The sequence below is a fragment of the Lycorma delicatula genome, chromosome 1 (genome assembly GCF_047948215.1).
Source record: "Lycorma delicatula isolate Av1 chromosome 1, ASM4794821v1, whole genome shotgun sequence".
In the NCBI taxonomy this organism is placed as follows: domain Eukaryota; kingdom Metazoa; phylum Arthropoda; class Insecta; order Hemiptera; family Fulgoridae; genus Lycorma; species Lycorma delicatula.
Window position 1 is genome coordinate 329,446,063 of NC_134455.1, and position 12,249 is coordinate 329,458,311.

Genomic DNA, 12,249 nt, shown 5'->3' on the forward strand with positions numbered 1-12,249 from the left:
CAAGTTATATATTATTTTCTTGTTGGAAATTACTCTTCGTCTCTTTAATGTTATGAAAAGTTTCGTTTATTCTATGACTTGTTCGGGTAAATTACTCAGATATGTAATAAACCACGAAGCTTCTATACTAGATATAATAGTTCCTCAGAATCGCTTTGCTATTACTTATAATTAGTTTATAGGCTAAGTTTAAAGGCACCGTATGAAGTGAAGTCTAATTTTCTGTAATTTGAATACGACGGTAGTGTTAAGTGTTCAGGTTATATTCTGAAGCTTTACTTTTGTAAATAAATTCTGTCCGTTGCAAATTTTCAAATCAGTCGGTAGATAAATTATATATTAAAAATACAACTATCCTAAAAATTACTTACAGCTGTTTATTAATTACTATAATATAAATTTTAATCTATTTAAAATTTATCTGTTACAGATTTTTAACTTTTCTATTACGGTATTAACAAATAAAGACTTTTTTCGGGCAATTTCAGTAGTCTCAGTAACGTCTGAACGGATTTGAAAAAGTCCTTCACTGTTTAAAAGCTTATGTAATTGTAACAGGCTATATTTAAGAATTACGCTTCCCCACCTATCTGCCTTCATATTTCTCCTTTGATATCTCTTCATTATTGTACGATTATTAATAAACAGATAACTCACAAAGACCACATATTAAAAAAACCGTTCACGTGTATTACATATCATTTAAATCAAAAAAAGAATTTTCGGGTCCAGGTGGTTCTGAATTATATAGTTCAGATGATTACCGAATCACTACATTCGGTAAAGATCCGAACTTTCAAAACTCTAATAATTAATTTAGGAAAAATTTAATTATTAAAATACTTAAATTAAGCTTTTTTAAATTACAGTTTCAGATTAAAAAAAATTAACGATGTCTAGGAGGTTCAGGCTCTTACCTTCGACTCCCTAGAACGATTAGTACAATAAAATTAAATATTGTGAAGTTTAAACCGTTCTATTACGAAATATTTCTGTTTTCAAAAACGTACAGATGTTAAATTTTCTAAGAATACCAGCCGCTTCAGCTGTATAGTTACATTATCGCATCGGTTAACAAAAACAAATAAATGGATAATATTTGACTCGTTCCTTAATGAAGGTCGTTCAGTCTTCAGGATGAAGTTAAAAACCTAAACGACTGCAGAAATTCAGATAACAACGTTTCCCGAGCTCTGTACGCCCTTTAGTTTCAAATATTAAAAAATTTAAATATCTCAAAAGCGGATAGCATTTTTTTATTTAAATATGCTGTTTCCAGGGATCAGATACTCCATGGTATTATAACTCACCGTTATTGGAAACAACCTTGAAAACTCTATGGTTCAATTCCCTTGCAATCCTAAACGTCCTAAATAATCCCTTTTTCTCTGTAAATACCAGTAACCAAAACTTCTCGATATTTTAACCACTAGCTAAACGTAGCGACGTTAGATCTCGCTTCGCGAGATTTCTCGTCGCCTTTTTCGTTCATGGGGGATGGTGGCTATTTTGGAGTGGTGATTGATCGGGTATAATAGATCTAGAATAACTGAGGTCCTCAATAATGAGATATTTAAATAAACCCCATTGAATTATAATATTTTGTACAATTGCATAAAAGTTTTCAGATCCGTAAATACAGTTTCAAACAAACAGTTTCCGTCACATAAAATAGGTAATTTACAAGATTCTTGAGACGAAGTAGATCATTTGCTCTATAGTGGCTCTGCAGATAATAGACATTACGATGTTACTGAATTCTCATTCTCATTTACAGTTTCTAAAGAAACGGAAAAGGAAGGTAAAACTAAAACTAAAAATGTAGTATGGAGAGAAGTACTAGAGTAATAAATTATACAAAAATTTTGCTACTTTAAAAACTAATTTTCCCGTCTCCGACCAGCCTTCACCCGGTCCACAAAAATCCACATGGGGAATGTGGACCGACCGGTCCACATTGTGAAGTTACATTATCGCATCGGTTAACAAAAACAAATAAATGGATAATATTTGACTCGTTCCTTAATGAAGGTCGTTCAGTCTTCAGGATGAAGTTAAAAACCTAAACGACTGCAGAAATTCAGATAACAACGTTTCCCGAGCTCTGTACGCCCTTTAGTTTCAAATATTAAAAAATTTAAATATCTCAAAAGCGGATAGCATTTTTTTATTTAAATATGCTGTTTCCAGGGATCAGATACTCCATGGTATGTGGATCAGATACTCCATGGGAATGTGGACCGACCGGTCCACATTCCCCATGAATGAAAAAGGCATCGAAAAATCTCGCGAAACGAGATCTAGAGCTGGCGCTAGTAATAATTTATTCTAACTGAGTAATTAAATTAATTGAAAGGTTATTGTAATTGATTTGAATTAACATTAGTTACATTATGTTATTGTCTACATAGGGATGAACTAATTATTTGATAGTTACGAAACATGCTCAGCATAATTGTAATTGTTTACGATAAAAATAGTACTTAATTTGTAATTGTTTACTCTTTTTACGGATCCAAAATGTTACGGCATATTCGACAATGTGGACTTAAAATAAATTTTAATGAAATAAATTATATTACTTTAATACGGTAGATCCACTAGAAGAAAAATAAATGGAAAAAGTTTTCCAAAAACGTTTTAGTCACAGTATAGCAAAACCCTTTAAATTTATCTAGATCTAATGATCGGATCTGTACTACTATTGATCGAATTAGTACTACAAAAGTACTCTAGTCATTATATACTGTTAATAAACACTGTTTTATACTGTTCATATGCACTGCTTCAAGGAATCTTGGTCTGAGACTGGACAATTACAACTGGCTTACTGCAATCGACTAAAAACCTGTTGCGAAGCAATTAAATTACCCTCTCAAAAAAAATATTGTTTTTACTTTTTTTAAATAAATAGTTTATTATAATAACGGTAATGTATATCGTATTTTTGTAATCCTCTATTTACTCATGAAATAGTTTAAATATCGTAAAATCTACTTTGATTTCTTTTTAAAAACCTTAGACATAAAGTTTTGAAGATTTTCTATTCTCTAAATTTTTTTGATGTTTTCTTCAGTCGCTAGACCCCAAAGTAACGATCACCACCGCAACCATTTTTATAAGAATAGACTTAACTACGTTCGTAGGTTAATACAATTATATAATAACACGTGTATTACAGAAAATGAACTGCCCTGTGTATATCTGCTTTGAAGTTATATTTGTGTATGTTATAACGCCTGGACATGAATAGATATTATACACATTTAACGTTAAATAAAATAAAAATAATTATTGTATTTCAAAAGTTTAAATAATTCATAAAATTAACGTATACATTACATTGTAAAGAAACCGTTGTTACGCTAACTTTACCACTCCAATATTTATAAAAAATTATGTATATATTTTTGAGGAATGTATGATTATTTCTGCAACTGATTAAAATTTATTTCTTAATCTTGGGCTGTGTAAAACTACATATTCTCAAGTATTTCATTATTAGGCAGCTCTGCTAAAATGTTTGAATCTAGAAGAGTACACATTTGGATTTCTGGCCGTGTTACACATCTTAGAAATCGTTTTTAACATCCGGTGTACAAAAAGGTGACAAGCCTAACATTTTCAAAGTTTCAGTTGAAAACTTAGAATAGCGTATTTTTCTTTTACACGATAATGAAAAGACCTTAGTTTTTTTGTACGAAAGCCCTCCCCAGCAAGTCAAATGTTACACTTTCAACTTTACAAGAATAAAATAAATACCATGTATATTACAGTAGCGTAATACACATGTATAATATACTTTTATGTGTGTGTGTATATTCACGCAATATAAATCTTATATAAAAAAACATTTCTGATTTGAGTTTTTTAAATAAATATTGCAATTTAAATTACGGAACAGGAAATCAATCCTAGATATTTATCACACGTTTCATAGACATACTACTATTTTCAAAATAATTTGTTTCTTTCGAACCAATTAAAAGGCTCCAACTTTTACTTTCTGCTTTATACTGAAATAGTATTAATAAAAAATCAATATATTATCATCAAACTTCCCATCCAAGGTAAGAACCGTATAAGCACCGATTCATATTTATTATTTCCATTCCATTCCAAAAGAGCAAATTGAAGACTGGTGTTACCATTATCTGTAGTGTTACCATCAGGTGTTACATAAACCGTGATAGCACTGGTAGAGATCTAGAAAGGGGCTGAAATGAAATCAACACTGAAATACCTCTAGAATAAAGCCGGTTTAATTTCTTACTTTCTCTATTTACTCATGAAATAGTTTAAATATCGTAAAATCTACTTTGATTTCTTTTTAAAAACCTTAGACATAAAGTTTTGAAGATTTTCTATTCTCTAAATTTTTTTGATGTTTTCTTTAGTCGCTAGACCCCAAAGTACCGATCCACTGAAAGTTTTAATTTACCTCTACAATGCTAATAATTCTTTGTTTGTGTATGTTAGTGCTTGACTTCCTATTCGGATAGTGTACGGTTCGAGCTCAGGTCGGACCAATTACATATTAACGCTATGGACTCTTCGGTAATGTCTCTTGGTCATCGTTTTATTTCTAAGTTCTAATTATCTATGTCTTGCCCTAGCGATGGAACCAAGAATGCATCAAATGTAATCGATAAATGAACAAACGATGCAGGAACCTGCTGATCCTGATTCAACAAAAGTCTATTAAATAAACAATAATTTCCTGATTACTAGATATAAAAGAATAAAAGATTTAACATTAGGTAATCGTTCAGGAACATTGTCTGAGAATTATATGCTATGTATTGAACGATGTTATTTTCCAATAACCTAATTTTGGATTTTATTGGCTTTATTGACCAAATTTAGACTTTATTATATGAATTCAGATTCCAAAATCACTGTCTATAGAAAACTTGAATATTTATTATATTACTGTCGACGAATCTTGTTAATTTATTTTTCAACACATTAAATGTTTTATGATCTAACGTGTTATTTTTTTGGGGGGGGTTTTTTCTCCTGGGCGCACAACAAAGTATCGTTATCAGCGCTCGGACACGATATTTATACGGTAAATCGATAAAAATTAACTATTAACAATTAAAATAAAAACTTAAACGCAGACACAACATAAATTGAAAATGCCTGTGACGTGAGTTAAAATCAAAATAAAACCATAACGAGATATTATATAAATATTCTAAATTAAAACAATACATTTACCATTTTCCATCAGCTTAATGGCATAAATAGCAGAAACATACTACAGAAAACTCAAATATTTGAATATAAATGGACGGCCCTTAGATAACGTAAAACTTTTGATAACATTGTGTCATCGTTTCTTAAGATATTTCTGATGTTAGACCCACATTTAAATTTCTGACGCGATGTCGCACAGTCCACAAGTATGTGGTATACTGTCAGTTGGCAGTCGCAGCGAACACAAACAGGTGTAACAGTCTGACGTGAGACGTCCATGAGTAAGTCTACTGTACCCAATTCGCAAACGGCAAATAATAAACTTCTCTCGTCTGTTACTGCTGGATGAGGAATCCTATGGAAACACAGTGTCCTTAATCGGACGAAGTTTATTATTTATTTATTAGCATTCCACACACTCTGCCACTCATCACGAACCACACTCTTCAGAAAACGGACAAGATCATTTAAAACAACGCGATTAGTGAATGGAGGCTGCAAACAAGACTCTTTTGCCGCACGATCAGCAGTTTCATTGTCTGAAATTCCAATATGGCTGAGGATCCAGCAGATGCTCACAGTTGTATTACGCTGAGTGATTTCAGACATGAGAGACTGTATATCACAGACAACAGGGTATCTGGAGTAAATATCTTTAATGGCTTGCTAAGCATTCATTGAATCTGAATAGACAAGTACGCGTCGGAATGTTGGGCAAATTATATTTAAAGCCTTATTAATAGTATACAGCTCTGCGATGAAATATACTGACGGTATTGGGAATTCCAAACATGTATGTTCTGTTCTTATCCTCAAAAGAACAACCAACAGAATTAATGTTTTTAGAGACGTCCGTATAAACTATATGATCAGGATTCACGCTATTTACAAAATAAAATTTTTGTCATAATTTAACCGGATTTGTGTTCTTATAATACCGACAAAGTCTAAAGCAGTAATTAACGAGAGAAGGCTGTTAAGGAGAGTAATAACATGGATATATATAATATTTAGAGCTAAGAAAAGGCGCTGAGCTTTAATGTCTAGCGGAGCAGTAGATCTCAGCTGTTCCTGATATCGATTAAGATATGAGGGTTAGAGAACACCGCACTAAAGGTAGGATGATTTGGTTGCGCTTTACGAGCTACACAGGAGCAGATCATTTGGTTTCGTTTATTCCAAAAGGATAGCTCACCACTGTCCATCAGTAGACTTACAACAGGGCTTGAACGAAGTGCACCTGTAGAGAGACGGATAAATGAATGGACTGCATCGAGCATCTTTAGAGCGTAGCCCGTGCGGACGAATAAGCCGCGCATCCATAGTCTAATCGGGAACGGATCAGTGCTCGGTAAAAGCGCAACTTGTAAACTGGATCAGCACCCCAACGAGTATTAGATAGAACTGTCAGCATGGCGTTTTATAATTTATAGCTACATTGCTTACGAATACAGAATTAATATTACAATTTATAATAAATGGGGAATTTGTGACCGTATTTTACAATAATAAATGCTTTATGTAAACCTACAAGTATTACGTTATTGTATATTCGGAAAATGATCGCCATCAGTAGCAGAAATAAAGAATTGTACTACTTTATACAACGAGTACGTATTATTATTACGAAAACACTTGATCAGTTTCCTATTATTTTGTATAATTAATTTACTAGTAATGAACGACCGTTTTATTCTGTTTTGTCAATGAAGAGAGAATATTTTATTTTCTCATCCACTATTTAATTGAATTACAAAGTCTAGGACATTTCTGTAATTAATTCTTCTCTTAATGTTTATTTGTTTAGTGTGTTTGTGTGTGTCTGTCGCGCACTGAAGCTATTAATAAAAGAATGGAATAGATTTTAGAGGGGAATAGATGAGAATTTCCGTTTTTGCATACTAATAATATCAGAAGTATTTGACAGTATAGAAAGAAAGAGAAGGAATGAGTGACAAACAGAATGCAGGAAAGAGCGAGAACAATAGTCACCCTATTGAGAATGTAATTCTAATGAATTTTCTAAATTAAAATATATTAACTTTTATATCTCAAAAAAGAAAACAAGTTTTCTTTCTTTTTTTTGTATTAATAGTTATAATTTATTAACTGTTAAAATAGATGCTCATTAGAAATTCAGTCGCACAAAATTTTAGTTATTTATTTTTTTTAAAAACGCTCATGATTCGTTTGTCTTTCATTTCGTTTCAGAAATTTTTCCTCCAAAATATAAAGAAAAAGGAACTGGTTTTCGTTTGTTTTATCTATCAGTAAATGCAGTTTGGGAAAGAACTGTCTGCTCAAATCTTCCTATTCCAAGACTTAGACTTGAAACAAACGAGCGAAATTTCTTTGCGTCTATTACGCACCGCAGCTTTTTTTGAAATTGTTCAATACGTTTATAAAACTGAATTTCCTTGCCTCTTAAATGATAAATGCTTTTTTGAAATCATTAGTGATGAATGTTTTTGAACCGTCTAATAACGACAGAAAATTATTAAAAAAAAATAGATACTTAAAATCACGTACTTACAAGTTCAGTTTAAAAAATAAAAATATCAGAAATTTTCTACTTACAGAATTTCTTTTACTTTATAAGTATCCATTATTTATCAATTAAACTATTTAAATTCGTATTTTATCGTGTACAGTGTAATGCCAACTGAAAAAGAAAACTTGCTAATGAATACAGGCAGTACAAAACCTTTCTTCTATCTTCTTAAGTAGTGAAATATTTTCTTTCTTAATTAAAATAAAGCAGCTTACGTTTAATCAACAGTAATAGGTTTCCGGAGTTCCAAATATATTTAGTCCTGTATCCTGTAGCGTTTACTTCACAATGATAAAATGAAATGACGATTATACCTCATTTATCTGCTAGAAAGAAGCTTTTCGATATTTTCAAGATAACTTTTTAAATGCATTTTTTGATGAAGCAAAACCTAAATGATTCGATAATTGACCGTTTTTCACCGTAGAAGTACGTACAAATGAAACAGTACGCATGAAACTGTTGCTATTGTTCTGTGTAGAATAATCATTTCATACCCGTCTTTTTTTGTATACTACTGGATAAACCATTCTGGTTAGTAATTCACAAAATCACTATTATTTTTGAGATTCAATTATTGCAGATTTTACTCATCATCAGCGTAATCATTTTGGATCAAAATACAACCACGGTAAACTACATTTTATCTTTCTTTCGCTTTTTGAATTAAATTTTATTTCACTTCCTAATACAAGCTGTTTCGACAGTTTTATTTAAAAACCGGTTCTGAACATTCTTCGTAGACATTAATATCCGTTAAAAAAATAGTATTTGAGTTTACGGTAAACATTGTTTCCCACGGTTGGTAGAACCTTTTTGTATTTTTTATTCATAGTTTTCTTAACCTGTTCGTAGAAAATATTTCACAACTACCGAGAGATAGTTAACGTCAAATAATATATTATAATATATAGTTTGGATAATATATTTCTATGTTCTTATTAGGCTTTGTTTCTCAGTCGGTCATCGATTCACCACATGAATTTTTTCTTGATATGTATTTTTATATACTTTTAAGAAGAGGGCATGTCAAGTGAAGATGATGTCTCTTTTAGAGCTGTGCATCTCTTCTATTCCGATGAGCATGTCGATGTATTTCTATATTTGGCTCAGTAAATAGGAAATGAGAAATACTTCAGGTCGCTTACAACGTTTTTTGTTTAAGTACATTAGGTATTTGGTCGTGTGCATTAGGGGTAATGTACACGTGTTATTAGGATAAAATAGAACTTTATATATTTCCGGTAGAAGTTAAAAAATTATGGCGATAAGTTAGTCCAAATATACACGATATATCATAATTACAATACATTATAATGTAAGACCGAAACCCGGTGGGGAGTTCCCTTTTGGAAACTCCTCATTTGAAGCATCCCATGCAAAATGACTGGCTGCCTGGGCGGGGCCTTGTGTCCTTCCGAGGTAGTTTTGAGGCAAAGACACTCCCCAGAGCTGAGTTTATGCTTAATTGCGTGTCCGGCTCCGGGGGGCGGGGAAACTACAGATGTATAAAGAAAAACAAATATATGTATATATACGAGTACATTATACATAATTACAATTAATAGTATGATTAAAAAAAAACTTTGTTTAGACTTTAATAACCAAAAAATAATAATAAAAATTAACCAACTCTAATACATTAGTCATTAACAGAAGAATGACTAAATCCATCCACTAAATTCAAGCAAATCAACAGTTAATTTTACGGTGCGATTGAGGTATTTCTCCAAGGTAGTTATGGATTTAGATTATGTTCCAATTTTTATTAAAAAACTGTTTTAATATTGATTTTACTTTATTAAAACAACATGACTCGTTTCCTATACGTAAAGCGTTAAGCTTACATAAACGTGCGTTGTTTTCTAAGCACAAATGTACTTTTTCAAATTGTTTTAGAATATGAACGGCAAGCTAATATATTCCTTTTTTATCCTTATAAAATATTATAAGGGCTAATATATATATATACTCGTATATTGCAGTCATTAATTAAAGTTTAATTATTAACCGGAGTTTTTTTCTATATAAAATTAAAACAGTTCAAGAACACCGTTGCTATAAGATGGCGTTAATTAATTATTTTATTGTTCAAATTATATTATTCTCTCTAATCAAAGTTTGCAAGGTTTTTTTTTTATCTTTGTATTTCTTTTTTCTCTTTTATGTTATTAACTCTACGGCTCCGAAACTTAATTAATTTTCTGTTTACGCTTTCAATTTTATAGAAACTTGATGTTTCTACTCTTTTATCATTGCTTGAAGCATGTTGCAAATATTATACAGTTTTATTTAATTATTTTATTTAGTTATATTTTTATATTTGTTAAGTCATATATTGGCCTTCGTATTTGTACATATCTCTATTTTTTATTCTGTTTACTTTTCTTTCTGAAAACTTAATTTTATTTCATTTAGGTTTATTAATAGCTAAGAAATTCAGATAAAAATTTGATGTTTCTGGGTTTTACCGTTTACCATAAGTATCCATTTTATTTTATATCTTTAGTTTTGTAATTGTCGGTAAACAATCGTTGCCGAGTTTAGTTAGTAATCAGAATATCAAAAATATTAATCTAACAGAAAACAATCAGCAAAAAGGTAACTACAATTGAAAAAATTGGTAGATGATCAGTCTTCTTAATTGTATAAAAATAAAACAGTAACATTGAAAACGCCCAAAACTAGAGAAAAACTTATCTCTTTATGAGGAAAACAACATTATAACTTAGGGAAGTTTTTTTACAATTTAAAATCGTATATATTTTATAAAGTTCGGTTGTAAAAGCCACTGATTTAAGGCAATAAAACTTGTTAAAATATTTTTTAAGAATTATTCTTTTTTTAAATTTTGAACCGATCTCAAACCGGATTCTAACAGAAACAATTTTATGATTTACTCTCGTAGATTGCACCAGAAGAGATTTCGGAAATCATCAATTAAAAATATATGATAAATACTGATTTAAATATTTAAATTTCAAAAAAATTTTCTAGAAAATTGTTTTGAAATTTTATACAAGGAAGTAGCGTAAATTATTGCTGTAATTTTGTAATTTACTGGATTAGGAAGTACTTTAGCAAGCAATTTCTGGGATAGAAATAATATTAAAATGAAATTTATTGTTTAGGTTCTTTTTAATTGGGGAACGAAAGTGCCGAGACTTTGGAATCAGTTTTTTATGATTTTTCCTACTAAGAAAGCATTTTAGCAAAAGGTTTCAATGATTAATTCTCGTGTTCGTGCCTGTAAATTTGTGTGTGTGTGTGTTACTGTTAAAGGTAAGATGGTCTGCTAGTCAGAGTAAAAAGGGAAGTAAGTGTTTCGGCTTACTTAACAATAAACCGTGCTTTGATGATAACATTTTGATCCCAGATTTTGTTTTATTTATAAGTGCACGATATTTTTTGTATGTGTTAGGCATTTGTGAAAAATTCTGATTTCGTGTTACATGAAAGTTATTTTCCCGATTATAAAATAAGATTGTGGCGACGTGAAAGAGTAAATTTTGAAAAATCGAAACGATGGATTACGATGAAGTATAAATCAAATGTTCTTGATATGAAATTTTATTCAACTAAGAAGGAAAATTGTCCTTTCGGTAATATGAATGTGACCAATTTTTCCTACATGCACACTTTTTACAAAGAAATAGTACAATTATAGGCGCGTGCAAGGCATCAGTAATAGGTATACCAATATACACAGGACAAATTAATCCTCCCCACAGGCACCACCTTTCACCCTCAAAAATCCCCCAAACATGAAAAAGCGACATCTTTGATCATAGTTTTTTAAATGGGTCTCTATTTTTTACTATAAAAAATAATCAGTATACAAGACATTGCCATTTTCAGTACGAAGCAATGGTATCACTGGTGCGCACACCTCTGCATAAAATAATTAAAAATATATGTGTTAAAGAAAGAAAGACCATATCTTCACAGACCATCCTCTCTAGGCAACCCTGGTTTATGATATGAAATAATATTTAATTATTTCATCCATTAAATTTAATAAATACGCAAAAGATATAAGTATTTATTAAAATTTATACGGATCTTTATAATTTTAGATACCTTGTTTCTTGTACAACTGGTAACAATTCGTCTAAAACCTTTTTAATTATCTCTTTTAAGTATTTTTTGAAGCCAATTTTTTATCTGGATTTCCGTGTTTCTTCTTCCGACTAAAATGGTTTTTTCTTTAATTTTCTCTCCTAGAATTGTGTTATAATTATCAAGAATGTAATTCAGAAACAAAAATCTAGTGTTATTTCGTTAGCAGAATATCATTGACGAACAATTGAACAAATAAACATAGCCCGTGAGTGCAGAAATATTATCTGCTTCATCGGGTCGATTAATCTAGCAGTGTTTAATAGAGGTAGAAACAAAAAAGGCATTCTTATGGAAGGACTGGCAGGCGATCCAAACTCCAGAACTTTATTTATAATATAAATCATTCTGAAACTAAATTTTGATTTTTTTTATAA

General features: G+C 30.7%; 1 protein-coding gene across 1 annotated transcript in view; it reads left to right on the forward strand.

The window, feature by feature from the left end:
- The window catches only part of LOC142318372 (rho-related GTP-binding protein RhoN-like), a 191,479-nt gene that overhangs the window by 127,060 nt on the left and 52,170 nt on the right, over window positions 1-12,249 (forward strand). The window lies entirely within an intron of this gene.